At 42.9% G+C, this 20,964-nt stretch overlaps 1 long non-coding RNA gene across 1 annotated transcript in view; it reads left to right on the top strand.

The window, feature by feature from the left end:
* Positions 1-306: 306 nt before the first annotated feature.
* The window catches only part of LOC140845116 (uncharacterized), a 215,872-nt gene continuing 195,214 nt past the window's right edge, over positions 307-20,964 (top strand). The window contains exon 1 of the long non-coding RNA XR_012123824.1: positions 307-648. This is a non-coding gene — a long non-coding RNA (uncharacterized lncRNA). The remainder of the gene's footprint in view (positions 649-20,964) is intronic.

The following is a 20,964-nucleotide window of genomic DNA, read 5'->3' as shown; positions in this document are numbered from 1 at the left end:
ACTAGTATCTTATAAATCTTATAAAATCACAGTACATCTATCAAAACTAAGAAATCAACATTGGAACAAAGCTACTAAACTACAGACTTACTCATATAGTTCATCAGGTTACCCTCTAATCTTAGTATCAGTGTTTACATCCTTAAAATGGGTGTAATATCATCTACCTTGTAAAGTGTATGTGTGGAGCAGAGAGAACGTAGGTAAAATCCCTGTAGCATGCGCGCGCAGACCCGTAACTCCGGCGGGTGCGCAGTAGCGGCAGGCACCGCCCCCGCCGTATTCAGGAGTCAGTAGCGTCGCGAGCGCCGTCGGGAGGAGCTGCTCCCGCGGCTGTGTCCGTGCTGAGGTCTGCGGTCCCTGTCCGGGCGCATCCTGCCCGCCGTCCCGTCCAGTTCCGCCACCTCCAGCCTGGCGCCGTCGGGCGGCGCGACCTGGACCCCCGCCGCCGTCGCCGCGGGGCAGAGGCGCAGGAGCAGCTCGTCCGCCGCCGCGCGTGGGGCCGCCTGTCCCCTGCCGACCGTCTCGCCAAGGGCGTGGAGAGCTGGCCGGGAGGCGGTTTTTGCCGCCACGGACCTGCAGCGGAGCGTCCAGAGCGGGCCCCGCTTCAGGGGTGAAGACGACAGCGACAACTCTACGGGCCAGAAGGTACGTGGCTGCGGGGTGCAGCACGGCCCGGACGGGGCGCGGGGACCCCTGCCTCCCCCTGCGAGCGCGGCGGACCCGTGAGGGAGTCGGCTGTGCGAGTGGCTCGGCGGGCGGCCGACGCGGGTGGGGTCCTCGCGGGGCCCGGCCGAGGCCGCAGGCGGAGGGGCCTGGCCGGGCCGCGCACACGGGGAGGCCGGCCAGCGTCTTGTCGCGTGTGCAGTGTTTCGGCGGCGGCCTCGAGGGCGAGGGCCGTGCGAGCTGACGGGCGGGTGGGACCCGTGGCGCGGCGGCGGGGGAGAGGCCGGCGGAGGCAGCAGCTTCAGAATGAACAATTTGTTTAATGAGCCACCTGTCGTACTTTTGATTTGGGGTTACCGTTTCAATTTCCTTGCTGGTCATTGGTCCGTTCAGATTTTCTGTTTCTTCCTGGGTCAGCCTTGGAAGGTTGTATTTTTCTAAAAAGTTGACCATTTCTTCTAGGTTGTCCAGTTTGTTACCATATAATTTTTCATAGTATTCTCCAATAAATCTTCATATTTCTGTGGTATCAGTAGTGATTTTTCCTTTCTCATTTCTGATTCTGTTTATGTGTGTAGACTCTCTGGATAGGGGTTTATCTATTTTGTTTATTTTCTTGAAGAACCAGCTCCTGCTTTCATTGATTCTCTCTATTGTTTTATTCTTCTCGATTTTATTTATTTCTGCTCTAATCTTTATTATGTCCCTCTTTCTGCTGACTTCGGGCCTCATTTGTTCTTCTTTTTGTAGTTTAGATAATTGTGAGGTTAGACTGTTCATACGGGATTGCTGTTCTTTCCTGAGGTAGGGCCCGTATTGCAATATACTTCCCTCTTAGCACCGCCTTTGCTGCGTCCCACAGATTTTGCGTTGTCGAATTATTGTTGTCATTTGTTTCCATGTATTGCTTGATTTTGGTCATTGATCTATTGGTTATTTAGGAGAATGTTGTTAAGCCTCCATGTGATTGTAGACTTTTTCGTCATCTTTGTGTAATTTCTTTCTAGTTCCATAGCCTTGTGGTCTGAGAAGCTGGTTGGTACAATTTCAATGTTTTTTAATTTACTGAGGCTCTTTTGTGCCCTAGTATATGATCTGTTCTTGAAAATGTTCCATGTGCACTTGAGAAGAATGTGTATCCTGCTGCTTTTGAGTGGAGAGTTCTATAGATGTCTGTAAGGTCCATCTGTTCTAACGTGTTGTTCAATGCCTCTGTCTCCTTACTTATTTTCTGTCTGGTTCATCTGTTCTTTGCAGTAAGTGGATTGTTGAAGTCTCCTAAAAGAATGCATTGCAGTCTATTTCACCTTTTAATTCTCTTAGTATTTGTTTCACATATGTAGGTACTCCTGTGTTTGGTGCATAGATATTTATAATGGTTATATCCTGTTGTCAGGTTGACCCCTTTATCATTATATCATGTCTGTCCTTGTCTCTTGTGACTTTCTTTGCTTTAAAGTCTATTTTGTCCAAGACAAGTACTGCAACACCTGCTTTTTTCTCCCTATTAGTTGCGTGAAATATCTTTTTCCATCCCTTCAGTTTTAGTCTGTGTATGTGTTTGGGTTTGAAGTGAGTCTCTTGTAGGCAGCCTGCAGATGGGTCTTGTTCTTTTATCCATTCAGTGACTCTATGTCTATTCATTGGTGCATTCAGACCATTTACATTTAGGGTGATTATCCATAGGTATGTCCTTATTGCCATTGCAGGCTTTAGATGCGTGGTTACAAAAGGTTCAGGGGTACCTTCCTTACTAAGAATCTAACTTAACTCACTTATGTGTGCTATTACAAACACAATCTAAAGGTTGTTCTTTTCCTCCTCATTCTTTATATATTAAGTATGATATTCTCTACTCTTTATCTATCCCTTTTTGTTACCTCTGGTGACAGCTGTTTAACCTTAGAAACACTTCCATCTATAGCAGTCCCTCCAAAATACACTGTAGAGATGGTTGGTGGGAGCTAAATTCTCTCAGCTTTTGCTTATCTGGAAATTGTTTAATCCCTCCTTCAAATTTAAATGATAATCTTTTTCTTTAAAGGTTTTATTAAGTTATTACAATTATTATTTTTTTGTATGATTAATCTACAATTACATGAGCGACATTATGTTTACTAGACTCCCCCCATCAACAAGTCCCCCCCCACATACCCTATTACAGTCAGTGTCCATCAGCGTAATAAATGCTATAGAATCACTACTTGTCTTGTGTTGTACAGCCTTCCCCATATTCCCCCTACATTATGTCTGTTAATAGTAATGCCCCCTTTTTTCCCCTTATCCCTCCCTTCCCACCAATCCTCCCCAGTCCCTATCCCTTTTGGTAACTGTTAGCCCATTCTTGGGTTCTGTGAGTGTGCTGCTGTTTTGCTCCTTCAGTTTTCTTTTTCTTTGTTCTTATACTCCACAGATGAGTGAAATCATTTGGTACTTGTTTTTGTCTGCCTGACTCATTTCACTGAGCATAATACCCTCTAATTCCATCTATGTTGTTACAAATGGTAGGATTTGTTTTCTTCTTATGGCTGAAAAATATTGCATTGTGTCTATGTACCAAATCTTCTTTGTCCATTCATCTACGGATGAACACTTAGGTTGCTTCCATTTCTTGGCTATTGTAAATAGTGCTGCAATAAACAATGGGGTGCATATGTCTTTTTCAAACTCGGCTGCTGCATTCCTAGGGTAAATTCCTAGGAGTGGAATTCCTGGTTCAAATGGTATTTCTATTTTGAGCTTTTTGAGGAACCTCCATACTGCTTTCCACAATGGTTGAACTAGTTTACATTCTCGCCAGGCTCACTTGTTCATTTTTCCTTTTGTTTCCCTTGCTTGGGGAGATATGTTCATGAAGAAGTTGCTCTTGTTTATGTCCAAGAGAGTTTTTCCTATGTTTTATTCTAAGACTTTTATGGTTTCATGACTTACATTCAGTTCTTTCTTTAATCCATTTTGAGTTTACTTTTGTGTATGGGTTAGACAATAATCCAGTTTCATTCTCTTACATGTAGGTGTCCAGTTTGCCAACAACAGCTGTTGAAGAGGCTGTCATTTCCCCATTGTGTATCCATGGCTCCTTTCTCATATATAGATTGACCGTATATGCTTCAGTTAATATCTGGAATCTCAATTCTGTTCCTCTGGTCTATGGGTCTGTTCCTGGGCCAGTACAAAATTGTCTTGATTACTGTGGTTTGTAGTAGAGCTTGAAGTTGGGAAGGGAGATCCCCCCTGCTTTATTCTTCCTTCTCAGGATTGCTTTGGCTAGTCTGGGTCTTTTGGTGGTTCCATATGAATTTTTGAACTATTTGTTCCAGTTTGTTGAGTAATGGTGTTGGTATTTTGAAAGTGATTTCATTGAATCTGTAGATTATTTTAGGCAGGATGGCCATTATGACAATATTAATTCTTCCTACCCAAGAGTATGGGATGAGTTTCCATTTATTAGGGTCCTCGTTAATTTCTTGTAAGAGTGTCTTGTAGTTTTCAGGGTACAGGTCTTTCACTTCCTTGGTTAGGTTTATTCCTATGTAGTTTATTATTTGTCATGCAATTGTGTATGGAATTGTTTTCCTGATTTCTCTTTCTTCTAGTTCATCGTTAGTGTACAGGAATGCAACAGATTTCTGTTTATTCATATTGTTTCCTGCAACTTTGGTGAATTCAGATATCAGTTCTTGTAGCTTTGGAGTGGATCCGTTTGGGTTTTTTATGTACAATATCATGTCATCTGTAAACAGGAAGAGTTTGACTTCTTTCTTGCCAATCTGGATGCCTTTTATTTCTTTGTGTTGTCTGATTGCCGTGGCTAGGACCTCCCAAACTGTGTTGAATAAAAGTGGGGAGAGTGGCCATCCTTGTCTTGTTACCGATCTTGGAGGAAATGCTTTCAGCTTCTCACTGTCAAGTATGATGTTGGCTGTGGGTTTGTCATAAATGGCCTGTATTATGTTGAGGTACTTGCCCTCTATACCCATTTTGTTGAGAGTTTTTATCATGAATGAATGTTGAATTTTGTTGAATGTTTTTTCAGCATTTGTGGAGATGATCATGTGGTTTTTGTCCTCCTTTTTGTTGATGTGGTGGGTGATGTTTATGGATTTTCTAATACTGTACCATCCTTGCATCCCTTGAATAAATCCTAGTTGTTCATGATGAATGACCTTTTTGATGTATTTTTGAATTCTGTTTGCTAATATTTTGTTGAGTATTTTTGCATGTATGTTCGTCAGGGATATTGGTCGTTAATTTTCTTTGTTTGTGGTATATTAGGGTGATGCCAGCATTATCGAATGAGTTTGGAAGTATTCCTTCCTCTTCTACTTTTTGGAAAAGTTTAAGGGGGATGGGAATTAGATCTTCACTAAATGTTTGATAAAATTCAGAGGTGAAGCCATCTGGTTCAGGGATTTTGTTCTTAGGTAGTTTTTTGATTACCAGTTCAATTTGGTTTCTAGTAATTGGTCTGTTCAGATTTTCTGTTCTTTCTGGGATAGCCTTGGATGGTTGTATTTTTCTAGAAAGTTGTTCATTTCTTCTAGGTTATCCAGTTTGTTAGCATATAATTTTTCAAAGTATTCTCTAATAATTCTTTGTATTTCTGTGATGTCCATAGTGATTTTTTCTTCTCATTTCTGCTTCTGTTTTCTGTGTGCAGACTCTCTTTTTTTCTTGATTAGTCTGGCTAGGGGTTTATCTACTTTGTTTATTTTCTCAAAGAACCAGCTCCTGCTTTCATTGATTCTTTGTATTGTTTTATTCTTCTCGATTGTATTTATTCCTGCTCTCATCTTTCTTATGTTCCTTCTTCTGCTGACTTTGGGCCTCATTTGTTCTTCTTTTTCTAGATTTGTTAACTGTGAGTTTAGACTGCTCATATGGGGTTGTTGTTCTTTTCTCATGTTGGCCTGTATTGCAATATAACTCCCTCTTAGCACCGGGTTGTCTGTGTCCCACAGATTTTGCGTTGTTGAATTATTGTTGTTATTTGTCTCCATATATTGCTTGATCTCTGTTTTTATTTGCACATTGATCCATTGGTTATTAGGAGCATGTTGTTAAGCCTCCATGTGATGGTAGGCTTTTTCATGTTATTTGCATAATGTATTTCTAGTTTCATACCCTTGTGGTGTGAGAAGCTGCATCATTTTTGGGAGCTCGTCCGGGATAACTTTGGAGGTGAGTATCACCATCCAAGCATACCTTTTCTTTCACTGTCCTTATAGAAGGAAGCCGTCTAAGGCACACAACATCGGGCACTCGTCAGCCACTTAAATGGGACTAGCCCGGCTGCCGATCTCAAAGTCTCGAGTGACAGGTTCCCCTGCGTCTCCCTCAGTGGATCCCCCATCTCCCTTGGGAGCTGGGAAAGTCACCTGAGTTGAGGCCAGGATTCCCCTTCAGAGGCATCTCCTTGGATGCGAGGGACTGAGGAAGGCTGTGGGCAAATGAGAGAGCCTAGGCTCAGGCTACACTTCAGCGGCTTCACAAAGGTCCGCGTGCCTGGAATCAGACCCCGACAGCCCGACTGGGTATCCATGAGGAGTGTCTTTCTTTCTGTCTCTCTCTGACTTCCAGCCTGCTATTTCAGGGTGCCCTGCCTCTGAGTGAGGCAGGGGGCATTCCTGACTCTCTTCTAACTTCATCAATTTTACAGAACCCGATGCCGACCACCACAAGGTAGGAGATGTATTCTTCACTTTTATTCTTGTCTAAATGCTGTTCTTTTTCTCTCAGAAAAATGTATCTGGGCACCCGTTAGCCACCTAAAAGACAATTATTGTCGGCTACCAGTCTTAAGTCTCATGTGAAAGGTTTCCTGGTGTCTGCTGCTCCTTGATCCCCCGCCTCTGGATGGATGGGAATGTTGGGGAGTGGCTGAGCTGATCTCCTACTTTCCTGTCCTAATCTGCAGACTGCGAGGGCAGACTGCACTGGTAGATAGTGGTCCTTGGATCTTGGCTCTGACTCATCGATCCAGTGAGCTAGGCTAGGCTGCTGTCTATGTGAGAGTCGCAGATGACTCCTGAAGTCTTTTTTCACAGATCAGATTTCTTACAGTGGTTGACTAGCATGATGATTCCCAGGCAGTGGCAGAAACTGGTGTTTGAAGAGGATAGACCGCCCCCCCCCATAAATGTCTGTGGCAGCCTGTGAATTTTATCTCTGGCTTTGGAGAAAGTTTCCCTGCCCCTCATTCAAAGCAGTCCTCTTAGGACTAAGCCACTTTCTCCTGTATAATGTAAATGAAGTTTGTGAAATAGTCAAGCTGAAGTCTGAGTCCAACTAGTAAATGGCTCTATTCTATTGATCTCCCTTCCTTAGAGACAGCCATCCTAGGGCTATGGCATTTCCTTACCTGCAGCCCCAGGGAAGCGAAACAGGCTTGTGACTCCGACCAAGGCTCTGGCAGCGAGAGGTCACAGGATCCCTGCACTTTTCGGACCGGCAGGGGGCTCTCAAGGAATGATCCCGAGTGTACTTGCTAAAGCTTGTGCAGAGAAAACTAGAGTCTAGGTTAAAACTCCCAAAAGGCGTAAAGTAGGAGCACACTGGTAAGGTCCCACTAAAAGTCCAGAGCTCTGTGGCGACTCTTACTTAGTGGGAAGGCAAGAGGGAAATCAAGGCAAGGTGCAGGCCACGGTGGTAAGGAGTGGTGAAATCCATTAGGCCTGGCAGAGGAGGTGATTGACTACTGTTACCCAGGCTCCAAGGTGAGGGGACCCCCTTCACAGAGAGAGAGGCTGACCAGGTGCTAGATGTGGGGCCCCACACAGGGAGCACCCTGGCTGGCCTGAGGGGGCCGAGGCAGGTGCAGGCCCAATAGGTCTTTGTGCCTGTGCGCTGATGTCACCCCCGTGGCCCTGCCTGGTTGCCCATCTCCAGAGAGTATGGGTAGTCACAGGTAAGGGAGCCACCTTTTGGGGACACCAGTTGCTGGTGTCGTTTAGTGGCCCTTGGACTTGCTGAGGTGGCAGCCAGTTAGCTTGCTGGGAAACTGCTCCCCTCTCTGCTGTCAAGGTGGAGGTGGTGCTTCACTGAATTTAGGCATTTAGAGGTGAGTGAGGTGTATTTGAAATGGAATAGTAGCTTTTAGTGCTCTGTTTATTTCTGTTCGTATGAAAAAGGTGCTGAGCCTAAAGACTTGAGTGAAGATGGCAGGAATTCTAAGAATATTTATATCCTTCCATTTATGTTCAGGGAAGTGATTCTGAAGTAATTTTTTACTCATGTATGAAGTTGTTGAGTAAGTCACATCAGTCATGTCGAGATGAAGTGATGTAGTAGAAATAAAGACCCTGCACCTTGGCCTGATACATAGGAGACACACCATTGGTGCTCTTTGCTCTCCTGTCCTAGTTTATTACCTTAACTACCTCTGTGGTTCAGAGTGGTCCCAACCACATTTCAAGCAAAATCTTTCTAAAACTGCATAGAAACACTTGGCAGGATATCCCCAGAGGCTAGTGGAAAAATTATTCTTTCTGATCACTGCTTGCCAGTTGTCTTCTCTATGCCATGTTCCTTTCCTATTTTTGCATTGCCTGTGATTGTAGACCGATAGGGGCGATGGTGTGCGTCTCTGCTAGATGAGCCTCTGGGGCTGTTTGGGGGCTGTGCTGCTGTGGTGATGGCAGTGTTTTTACCTTAGACATAGCTTGTCCTCTGACGTATTCACACGGGGTTACTTCTCTTATGCAGTCAAAATTGTAGGAAACCCCTTAGGTTTTTATGTTCTCGGTTTTACTTGAGATCTAACCCTATTTCTTAGGCATGTTATATATTCCTTTTGCATTGTAAGAATAAAGCGGCAGATCACTTTTCATGTTCACCTACATCATTAACTATAAAGAATTACATCAACATGTAAGTTTTATCAAATTGTGGAGCATACCAGTGTTCTAGCTTTGAATGATTCTGTGTAATCGCTTAAGAATCACTTACGTCTGGCACACAGTGTACCAACACCTACCATCATTTGCAGGAATGTTTGTCAGTTCTAATTTGATTTTTTTTCACTGTTTGCACACTTTCACCTATGAGCTGATGTTTGAATATATTTTAGACACTTTGTGATTAGAAAATATCGAGATGAAACATAGAATCTCTTCATGGTCACATGTTCTGTTCTCGTTATTGTAATCTGAGTATTTGAGTTACAGACACTCGATTTTGTTTCAATACTGCTGAAATATAGAAGTATTCTTGGAGTTTGTGAGCCTTCACACTAGACCATTTTATTTTATGTTCTTATAAGCAGTGTTTTGAATATGTTCAGCCATGAAGTGAAATACACACCATAGTGCCTGAATCTCTACATATATTTATGAAGACATTTTTTCAGAGGGACCCCAGGGCACAACCATACCAGTGAAACAATGACTTAAAAAAGACCCTGCCAAATAAAATTATGTGTAATAAGTAAATATGTACATGCATTCTCCATTAAACATGAAAACTGTAACATTATTTGGAAATTATGTATCTTCTGGGGTTAAATATTTCTCTGTGATATAAAAAGTATCTTTAAAAAACAAAGCAGTAGAACTAGTTGACAATCAAAATTAATAGTAATTTCTAGCAGATAGTTTGATGATAATAAGTGTTAAGCTATAAAAAGTGTTTTAGTACGTTTTTATTTTAAGATAGTTTTAGATTTACGGAAAATTTGAGTTACAGAGTTGGGTTTTGCAGTTTGCTCAGATCACTTCCCCTCTTACTACCGTCATTATAGTTTGTTGTTACAGTTACAAGCAGTGATGGTGTACTGTCACCATCCACCATCTATTCTTTCCCTCAGATTTCCATAGTTGGACCCTTTCTCGAAGATCCAGTTCAGGATACCTCATTACATCTAGTGATCTCGTCTCCTTAGCGTTTTGTTGTTGTTTGTTTCTGAGACATTCTTTGCTTTGGATGATCTTTTCCATTTTCAAGATTCTTTGCCATTAATATTGTAGAGTTTTCCCCAGTCGCATTTAACGTGACATTTTCTTGTAATTACTTGGAGTTGTGTTTTATGGGGAGGAAGGTCACAGAGCTCAAGTACAGTGCACAGCACCACATGTCAAGGGCAAGTGCTCTGAAGGAGACTTGATATTGTTGATGTTGTCCCAGATGGCAGGATTTTTTTTTCTTTCTTAAAGCTGAGTGAAATGCCACTGTGTGTGTGTGTGTTTGTGTGTGTGTGTGTGTTTCACATGTTTATCCATTCATGTATCTACGGACATTTAGGCTGCTTCTGTATCTTGTCTGTTGTAAATAATGCTGCAGTGAACATAGAGATGCATATGTCTTTTCAAATTAGTGTTTTCACTTTCTTGGGATAGATACATAAAGCCAAATTGCTGGGATATATGGGAGTTTTATTTTGAATTGTTTGAGGAGCCTCCATAATGTTCTTCACATTGGATATGCCAATTCTCATTCCCAACAATCAGGGGCTTGTTTTTCTCCACATCCCTGTCTAGTTACTTTTTGTCTCCAATTTGAGCTTCCATTCTAACAGATTTGAATTGAGATCTCATTGTGGTTTTGATTTGCATTTCCCGAACGGTTAGTGATACTGCAAGTTTTTCCATGTGTCAGTTGGCCGTCTACATGTCTTCCTTGGAAAAATGCCTATCTAAGTCCTCTGCCCATTTTTTTAATTGGATTGTCTTTTCAATAGTAGTTGGAGGAGTACTTTATATGTTTTGTATGTTAACCCCAAATTGAATATTTCATGGGTGAACATCTTCTACCATCCAGTACATTATTCTTCTGTATGGTTGATGGTGTCCTTCACAGTACAGAGCATTTTAGTTGGATGTAGTCCCATTTGTTTATTTTAGCTTTTATTGTCATCGACTCGGGAGAGAGATTAAAAAAAAATGTTGCTGAGAGCAGAGTCAAAGAGTTTGCTTCCCCTATATTCTTCTTGGAGTTTTGTGGGATCAGGTGTTACAGTTAAGTCTTAAATTCATTTTGAGTTTCTTTTTGGATGTGTTTTAGGAAAGTGGTCCTCCTTTTATGTAGCTATCCAAATAACCCACACCATTTATTGAAGAGACTTTTTCAAAACCATTATATATTCTTACCTCCTTTGTCGTAGACTAACTGACCATGTAAGTGTGGATTTAATTCTGTGCTCTATATTTTGTTCCATTGATGTAAGGATCTGTTTTTGTGCCAGTACCATAATGTTTAGGGTTTTTTTTTTCTTCAGGATTATTACCTTCTTTATATTCTCTTTTTGTTGGTGAAGGGGATAACTTGGTACATTCTTCAAATTATAAAATAATTTAGTCACAAGAATGGAAATATAGCATAGGTAATGTAGCTCATAGCACTGTAATATCTTCTTGTGCTATGAGTACTTTGACAGAGATTGCATTGAATCTGTAGTTTGTTTTCCATAGTGTGGACGTTTTCACAATACTAATTCTTCCAATCCATGAGCGTGGTTTATCTTTCCACTTATTTTTGTACTTCTGTTTCTTTCATCGGTGCGTTATGGTTTTGAGCATATAGTTATTTTACTTCTGTGGTTAAATAGATTCCTAGGTATTTTATTCTTTCTGCTGCATTTGTAAGTAGGAATGATTTTATAATTTCTTTTTCTTGCATTCATTCTTAGTGTATAGAAACACAACAGACTTTTGAATATTGATTTTGTATCCTGTACCTTGATTGAATTCATCTATTACTTCTAATAGATTTTTGATGAATGCTTTGAAGTTTTCTACATATAGCATGAAGCCATCTGAAGATAGTGACAGATTTACTACTTCCTTTCCAATTTGGATATCTTTTATTTTTCTTGGCTAATTGCTATGGGTAGGACTTTGAGTATAATGCTGAACAAAAGTGGCAAGAGGGGCATCCTTGACTTGTTCCTGTTCTCAGAGAAAAGCCTTCAACTTTGCACTGTCGAGTATGATAGCTCTGGGTTTGTCATATATGTCTGTTTTTATGTTTAGGTGTGTTCTCTTTATACCCACTTTGTTTCAAATTTTGATCATAAATGGATGTTGAATTTTGTCAAAAGTTTTTCTGCATCTATTGAGATGATCATATTTTTATCCTTCATTTTGTTACTGTGATGTGTCAAATTGATTAGTTGTGGATATTGAACTATCCTTGCATCCCCAGAGTAAATCCTACTTGATCATGACGCATGACCTTTTTATTGTATTGTTGAAATTCCCCTTTCTGGTCCCAGCCTATATGTGACCTCCTGGAAATGACTTCCTTTTGCCTGGTCCTCCTTCCCATCAGGAACTGCTACCTCAGTGCCCTGTTTAGTGACTTAATGAAACTGGTTACAATTGGATCTTTTCTTGTTTGTTTATCTTTTTTCTCACTTTGTTAACTTTGGTCTTCCTTGCATGCTGAAGACTGGGCTTGCGTGATTGTACTCCCAGGGCCTGGCACAGCAGTGAGCATAGCAGAAGTAATGAACATTATTTTGAATATTGTGATATAATGAATTATACAACATACATACTTGGTCATTCAGTAACCCAAATATATAATTGCTGGGTATATTTCTTCCTCTTACACACTTCCTGAAAACACTGCAGAGCCTTAAAGGAGAAGTGGGTGTCTTGTCATGTTAATGAGAGACTTTTGGACCCCATCTGATGGCAGAGGCCGGAGGTTGAATCAGCCAATGATAGAGTCAAACATGACTATACAGTGAAGCCCTCAGCAACATCAGGGAGATGAGTATGTCTCTCTGTCAGAGAGAGCTTCCACTCTGTGGAGCCAACAAGATTCCATGTGTAACAGAGCTAGTCCCGAAGCCACCCCCCAGCCTGTCCCTGAGAACATTCGGGTATGTGTGAGAAAAGTGGCCAGGGGTAGGAGTAAAATGGCCCTGGGAGTCCTTGGTTCAGGAGCCCAATGCACTGTAAATCCAAAACCTCTTGGTGAAGTCTTAGCAGGGGCTAAGGTTAGATTGGGAGGATATGGAGATGCAGTGGCTGGTGGTATTGAGGTGGAAGTTTGGATGAAAATTGGGTGTTCGAGCAGGTTTTGCTTGAAGTGGCTGCATCCCCTTTACCTGAAAGTATTATTGGGATGGATAATATGTGTGACTGGGTTTGGCTTCCCCTGCCTAATACAGTAAAACAGAAGGTATGTAACCCATCCTCAGGCCTGTTTAGTTGGACATTCTAAATGGGGAATGGCTGGAACTGTGCTTACCCGCAGAGGCAGATAACTTGACAAACATATCACTGTTCTTAGGAGTGACATGCTGGAAGCTGGAGTGCTGGTGTCCACAGATTTGCTGTACAGTAGTCCTGAGTGGCCTGTGCAAAGGTGGATGGGACATAGAGACTCTTCAAGCTTAGGTAATGTGGGTACTGCCCATAGTCCCAGCAGTTCCAGGCATGGTCTCAGCCATCCAGAACGTACAGCAGGTTGAAGGAGGCTGGTACTCCTGGATGGACCTTGCAAATGCTCTCTTCTCTGTCTCAATTCCTGAAAAGAGCCAAGCCCAGTTTGCCTTCAGGTGGGAAGGACCCCACTTTGCCTCTGCTGTGCTAGGCGGGGATCTGAGCTCCCCACTTATTGTCACTATGTGGTCAGGAAGGATTTGGACTCGGTGCAATGCTTGAGTGTAATAATACACGATGTTGGTGACATTATTAATACCAGAAACAGAGGAGCTGGCCAGGAATGATTTGAATGCAACAAGGACATATGTGACCAACCAGGGTTGGTTAATAAATCTACCAAAGGTCCAAGGTCCTGCTCAGTGAAATTTGTAGGAATAATGCAGGCAGAAACCACCCGGGATATTCCACAAGTGTGACTATCAGTAAACTGCTGTCACTCTCCCACCAGGTCCAAACAAGAAGCCCTGCACATTTTTGGTTTATTTCGATTTTGGAGGACTCGTATTCCGCACCAGGAACCATTTGTAGCTCCTGTCTGTAAGACTCCATGAAAGAAAGCTGCATCTGAGTGGGGTCCTGAACAGAAGCGGGCCACATCAGAATTACACATGGCAGCCGTGCGCTTGACAGCATTTGGCCATTGTGACCCCCACTCAGACATGATTTTGGAAGTGTCTGTCCCCCACACCCATGCAGACTGGAGCTTGTGGCAAAAAAAAGAAAATGAGCACCTCCCAGCTGTGACCCTTGGGATTTTGGACCAGAAAATTCCCGCATGCTGCTGCCTGGTACACACCACTTGAAAGAAAATTATTAACATACTTTTGGTAATTATTCAAGACTGCCTCAGTGACCGAAGTACATAAAATAATTTTGAAACCTGAGATACCCATAATGTGTTGGGTGATGTCAGAGAAACACCCTAATAGGGAAGGCAGAGCCCTGAAGAGTCCCCTAATCAAACGGATATGGTTCATACAGTGGCAGGCTGCCAGGGGGTTGCAAGGAGGCCTACACGAATCCCTGAGCAGGCAGCCTCATTTCCTCTGGGACCGATGCTGGAGCCCCTGGGGAGCTGCATGGACAGTGTCCTAGGAACAGCTCTCAGCTGAACAACAAAGAGCTGCTTGGTTACAGGTGGCAGTTCCAGGAGGCATGGACAGTATCCTGGTTGGGGAGCTGCTGCAGTAATACCAGAGGATGACAAGACTGGCCTGGAGGAAGGAGAAACAAATGATTTCAGTGGGCTGAATTCCATGCCCTTTTCTGGGCAGTGACGGCAGAATGGAGCAGTGAGGAAAGCCCCTCATGCTGGGGTTCTTATGACCTGGTACTGTGGCCACTGGCCTGGCTGTGTGGTCAGGAAGATGGGAAATGTGAAACTGGACTATGAAAAGAATGCCCGTGTGGGCGACGGCCTTATGGATTTTGATTGCCCTGGGAATTTGAGGGGCACGTTAATGCAGGCCATGTTGGTTTGCATCAGAAGAAGCCTGTCGAGGAATGGGAGGTGATTCAAGCCACCAGGTGGGCCTGCTGGTGCTGTCGTTGGAGATGGCTGCCGGGGTCCATGGGAAACTGCAGCAGCGCACACAGGCTGAGTCTACACATGCTCCTCTTGCACCCTGTGAGGCACAGAATGCCAGCAAAACCTGTTCTGACTGTCAGCTAAAGAGACAGAGACTGCATTTGGCTGTGGGGAAAGTTCTCCAGTGGCTACGCCCTCCACATAGCTGGCCAGTGGGTTACATTGGATCAACACTAGTACCTCTTGGAGGCTGTACGTGGGTCGTTAGCAGAATAGACACTTCTTCTGGACTCCGCTTTGCATACCCAGTGGTAGATGCAAATGCTGAAGATACCATTTAAGGTTTGGAACTGAAGACTCTGTACCAGTTAGGACAACCAAGTTACATCTCTGACCAGCGGACACCCTTTACAGACCATGGTGTTCCACGGAGGGCCAAGAAACATCTCTTCAGACGGATGTACAGTGTTGCATGTCACTCTCAGAGCAATGGTTTAATAGAAAATTGGAGCGGGCTGTGGAAACATTGGCTGCCTAAAATGGGAGGTAAAGGCACGAGGGGCTGGCTTACATGCCTTCAAGAGTGGGTGCTCACACTCAGCATGAGGCAGGCAAGGGAGGGTAGATTCCTCTGCTTCTCCAGGGGATCTGGGAAAGGGGGTTTGGGAGAGGTTGCTAGGGCACTATTCCTTTCTTCCCCACATTATCACAACTGTGTTTTTTCCTAACCGATTCAGTGGTTCCAGGAACACAGCTGCTTCTGAGGGTGCCAGAAGCAGTGAACTTTACCAAGCAAGAGAATGTAACCACACCCTTCAATCTTTATGCCATAATTCCTAAGCGCCTGCTGAGGTGAATGGTGCCTTGACCCCAGGTATCGAGGTCAGAGCTGATAGCACAGCTGTGCTTCCCTGTGGTCGGAAAAGCCCCCTGGCTCTGCTTGTGGGTAACCCTACCTTCTGTGGGTGGGTGGGGCTGAGGGGAGGCACTTGTGAGACTGGTATTGCTGCCAGCCATCTGGACCAGCACAGAAAGCCAGACCTGATGTCCCCTCCACAGGTGGAAAAATCTGGGTAAAGATAAATGGCAAATGAAGAAAGGAAGAAATTACAGCTGTGGGTACAGGGATGAATAAGTCTGTTATGCCTTGAGAGAAATCCAACATTTTACTAATACCTCAATAGAACGTCAGACCAAGAAAACTGTACCTGTCAGTCAAAACACACCAGATGTCCCGAAGGGTGAAGCTCTGTGTTTGCCAAGGCCACCACTGTGTTTGCAGCCTGGCAAGGTTGAATGGCAGCCTGCACACGGAGTTGCATCACTCTGGGAGAAACTCTCGTCATGAGATAACATTGACAAACTGAACCAATATAAAATGCTTATAAGGAGTTTATAGGTCATGTGAGTTATCACTGTAAATCTGCCCCAAACCCACGCTGGCATCTCCAAATGTCTGGCCTATTTGCACTGGTACTATTGTTCTATCTGTTGTATGAATGCTGTTCCCCATGTAAGGGCTGCGACAGGCATGATCGCTTTGCTGTGAGGAATCCATGTTTGAGACCAAGGAGCGCGCTGCACAAAAATGCCCTCCTATTACTCTGCTGTGTTCTGCACATACTGCCATCTGCCCTGAATTCTCGCTTCCCTGGAATCATCCTCACCACTGCAACAACAGCGCAGAAGGTGTTTAGCTCCATCCTGCACCTGAGCTGAGAGGCAGGCGAGGAGGCAGAGGGAGCTGGCATTGCTGTGGGGCTGGGTAGCTGAGGACTGGTCCAGGGAGGGGGTGGCTCATCCTCTGAGGCCAGAAGGTGGGTCAGATTGAAAAAGAACAGCAGGGGCAGGGCCAGAGCCTGGAGGAGTCCCGTGTGACTGCTGCAGAGGGGGCTCGGGCAGTGACCACCTTCACCTGCACCTGTGCCTGCCAGCACACCTCTGGGCCCCATCATGTGGCCTGTCTGACAAGTTGTTTTCAGAGGCTTTAAAAGAAGGAAAGAAAATGCTGTTGTAATTCTCTTCCTGGTTTACTAAATAACCTGCATGTAAACCACAGAGCATAATAACAAAGCAAACCCATTTCTCCCTCTCCCTGAATTGGGTGGGGACTTGGCCCGGCCCCACTGCTGTGTAGTTACTGCTTGTCTTACAGCTCCCCCGATGCTCCGTGGGAGAGATGGACTTCAGTCTAGGCTGTTCCCTCTCTCCTGCCTGGCTTCTGGGAGGGTGTGTGGCTGCCCTCCTGATCACAGCTGGGTTGGGCTGGGGCTTCTGGATACAGGGACAGGGATGTCTGTCCCCAGTCCTGGCCAGGACCCAGGCACAGCTCTCTTAACTTCACCTGCCAGGCCTGCACAGCCCTGAGGTGACCCAGCTTCCAGTTCCACTGACCAGCTTGAGGTTTCCGTATCGTATCTTCTTTTGCCCTCTACTTGCCTCCTGGAACAGCTCCACTTAAAACTTGAGGGTATCTGAAAATGCAGGGTTTAATCCATCCAGGTTATAGCAAAGGATCACTGGTATTTTGTGATTGTGTGTGTGTGTGTGTGTGTGTGTGTGTGTGTGTGTGTGTGAGAGAGAGAGAGAGAGAGAGAGCCGGGGGTGGCAGGGAGAGGGAGAGGAGAGCATAGCTAGCAGGAGAGCTATTTAACGGGTTTATCCAGTTTTCCCAGCATAATTTGTCAAAGATCCTATCCTTTCCCCATTCCTATTTACACTTGGTTCCTTAGTAGTTGATTGTGTATGTTTATTTCTGGGCTCTCTTGTGTTCCGTTGAGTTACATGTGCATCATTATGCCAGTACCATACTGATTTAATTACTGTGACTTGTAATATAGTTTGCAGCCAGGAAGTGTGATTCCCGCCATTTTGTTCTTTCTCAAGATTGGTTAGCTCTTTGTTGTTCCATATGAATCTTAGGTTTTTAAAAAATATTTTTGTAAAATAATCATTGTGGTATTTATGGGGACAACATTACATCTGCTGATCACTGTAGGTCAGATGCCCCAAAGCGCAAGTCACAAACATAAACAAACAAGAGGGGCTGCATAAAACTTAAAAGCTCTGTACTGCCAAAGAATTAATCAAATGGAAAGGCAACCTACAGATTGGGGGAAATTCTTGAAAATCGTGTATCTGATAAGGGGTTAATATTCAGAATATGTAGGTAATTTCTACAACTCAGGAGGGAAAATAATTGGAACTTGCATAGATACTTCTTTAAAGAAAGAGAAATGGGAAAGATTCACATGAAGAGGTGTTCAACATTACTAATAATCAGAGAAATGTAAATCAAAATCAAAATATAATTACTCCTCATTTAGAATGGCTATTATAAAAAGAAGTGTTGGCAAGGATGTAGAAAAATCGGAATCCTTGTACATCCTTGGGCTATGTCTGCATCTGTCTGTGTCTCAACAATTGATGTGGGAGATTCTTCCTCTGTCAGTAATTATTTGTAAATCCTGATTGCTGTGTGGGGTTCCATGGGGTGCAGAGAGCACTGTGTATAACCATTCCCTGTGCATGAGCATTTGGTTAGTTTCTCGAACAGTGATTTTGACTCAGGTTGTTGGGACCAAACAGGTGCACAATATTGGGGATATTTATATGCAGGGACCACCGTAGGTGTATATACAGCCTTAGTAGATCCTGGCTGTTTTCCAAAGAGGTTCTACCAATTTAAATTCTCACTAGCCCTACATGAATGATCTGATTGTTCTAGAACCTGGGGAGAATGTATTCCTGGTATTTTTTAATTCATCTCATCTGATTTCTGTCCTAAAACAGCTGATTGCAAGTTTTATTAGCGTTTCCCTGAAATTAAACAGTGTAAAGCTTTTAAAAAAAACTTTAGTTATTTGCTTATCCTCTTTTATCTAATGTCTTTTCTACCTTTGGCCGTATTTTTCTAGTGGGCTTTCAGCACTTTGTATTATTGGATGGTATATTTACATAATTTGGCTTGATGTCCTTTACCAGATGCAGGTAATCTGAGTCTCTCCCACCCAGGCTTTCCACTGCTCTATCTCACTGGTGAATTTTGATAAAAGCCAGCTCATAATATATCTTAATATGATCCAGGTTGTCATTTTCTTCTCTCTGTGTTTCTCTGAATGAGAAGGAAAATTTTTTTCTCCTCATTTTGAATGAAAGAGCTCTGCTGTGTTCCAAATTAAGGCTATGGTTTGTGTTTATGTTAGTACTTAAGTTAAGAAATTAAATTAAGAAGTGATTGATTCCAGCAAAGGCTGGATTCCTGAATGGCAAGACAGTTGAAGAACAAGTATCTCAACAAAAGTGCAGTGTCAGGACAGAGTGGAAGGAGAAGTGGGATATGATTGAAAGAGGAGCAGAGGGAATGAGGGGTAAGGAATTGATACCACAAGTGAAAATACACAGCACACTCCCCACTGATGAAGGACAGCAATCCACAGATGCAGTTTACATTCCCTAAGCACAATATTTACGCTCTAAACCATAGGGGGTTACAGTATGATCGAAAAACCAGAATTACATACAGACTGTAGGGAAATCAGAGGCGAAATAAGCAAGAAAAAGGCTGATAGATGATGTCTAAACATATATACACACGGCAAATAGATATCAACACAGCACCATTTTTAAAATGCTAAAAGAAATTTTCATGTCAAACCAGAATTCTACACCCATCAGCAGTATCAACCACAAAGATATTCTAAGAAAAAGTTAAAGTGAGACACTTCATAGTTGGTAGCCTTGAATTAGAAGAACTACTAGAGGGAGTTCTCAAGTTCAAAGGAAAGTAATCCCAAGTTGAAAACCGACAATGCAGGGATAAATGAAGAAGAAAGGACCAGGCAATTTATGAACAGAGGTGAATTTTCATCTATGAGTTCTAGAATGAACTCTTGTGGAGATTAAACTATGTAGAATTAAAATGCCTGATAACAGTAATAAAAGTCAGGAAGGTTAGGAGAATTGAAAGTGTTCTAAGGTATTAGTTGGCATTTGGGAAAGTGGTAAAGTAATAGACTGTCTTCATTTTTTTAAGTTTATTATTTTTATTTTGGTGTCGTTAATGTACAATTATTTGAACAACATGGTTACTAGACTCCCCCTGTCACCAAGTCCCCACCACATACCCCATGACAGTCACTGTCAATCCGCGTAGTAAGATGCCATAGAATCATTACTTGCCTTCTCTGTGTTATTCCCATGTACCCACCTTCCAACCCGCTACATTATCTTTGCTAATCATAATGCCCTTTTCCCCCTTATCCCTTCCCACCCATCCTCCCCTCCCACCCATCCTCCCCACTCCGTTTCCCTTTGGTAACTGTTAGTCCATTCTTGGGTTCTGTGAGTCTGCTGCTGTTTTGGTCCTTCAGTTTTAGCTTTGTTTTTATATTCCACAGATGAGTGAAATCATTTCACACTGTCTTTCTCCGCCTGGCTTATTTCACTGCCCATAATACCCTCTAGCTCCATCCATGTGGTTGCAAATGTTTGGATTTGTATGATATAATTTTTCATAGTATTTTATAAGAATGATTTGTATCTCTGTGTTGTCTGTAGTGATTTTTCCGTTCTTATTTTTGATTCTATTTATGTGTGTATACTCCTTTTTCTGATAAGTCTGACTAGGGGCTTATCTATTTTGTTCATTTTCTCAAAGAACCAGCTCCTGCTTTCACTGATTCTATTATTTTATTCTTGTCCGTTTCATTTAATTCTGCTCCAATTTTTATTATGTCCCTCCTTCTGCTGACTTTGGGCCTCATTTGTTTTTCTTTTTCTCTTTTTTTAGTTTCATTAATATGGGTTTAGACTGTTCATATGGAATTGTTCTTTCCTAAGGTAGGCCTGTATTGCAATATACTTCCCTGTTAGCATCGCCTTCGCTGCATCCCACAAATATTGCAGTGTTGAATTATTGTTGTCATTTGTCTCCCTATATTGCTTGATCTCTCTTTTTATTTGGTGTTTGATCCCTTGGTTATTTAGGAGCATGTTATTAAGTCTCCATGTGATGATAGGCTTTTTCATTTTCCTTGTGTATTTTATTTCTAGTTTCATAGCTTTGTGGTCTGAGAAGCTGGTTGGTACAATTTCCATCTTTTTAAATTTACTGAGGTTCTTTTTGTGGCCTAGTGTATGATCTATTCTTGAAAATGTTCCATGTGCAGTTGAAAAGAATGTGTGTCCTGCTGCTTTAGGGTAGAGAGTTCTGTAGGTGTCTGTAGGTCCATCTGTTCTAATGTGTTGTTCAGTGCCTCTGTGTCCTTATTTTCTGTCTGGTTGATCTGTCCTTTTCGAGTGGGTGGAGTGTTGACATCTACTAGAATGAATGCATTGCATTCTATTTCCCCTTTTAATTCTGTTAGTATTTGTTTCACA

The sequence above is a fragment of the Manis javanica genome, chromosome 12, assembly GCF_040802235.1.
Source record: "Manis javanica isolate MJ-LG chromosome 12, MJ_LKY, whole genome shotgun sequence".
Classification (NCBI taxonomy): domain Eukaryota; kingdom Metazoa; phylum Chordata; class Mammalia; order Pholidota; family Manidae; genus Manis; species Manis javanica.
The sequence above is the reverse complement of the archived record's forward strand: the minus strand, read 5'-3'. Positions and strand labels throughout refer to the sequence as shown.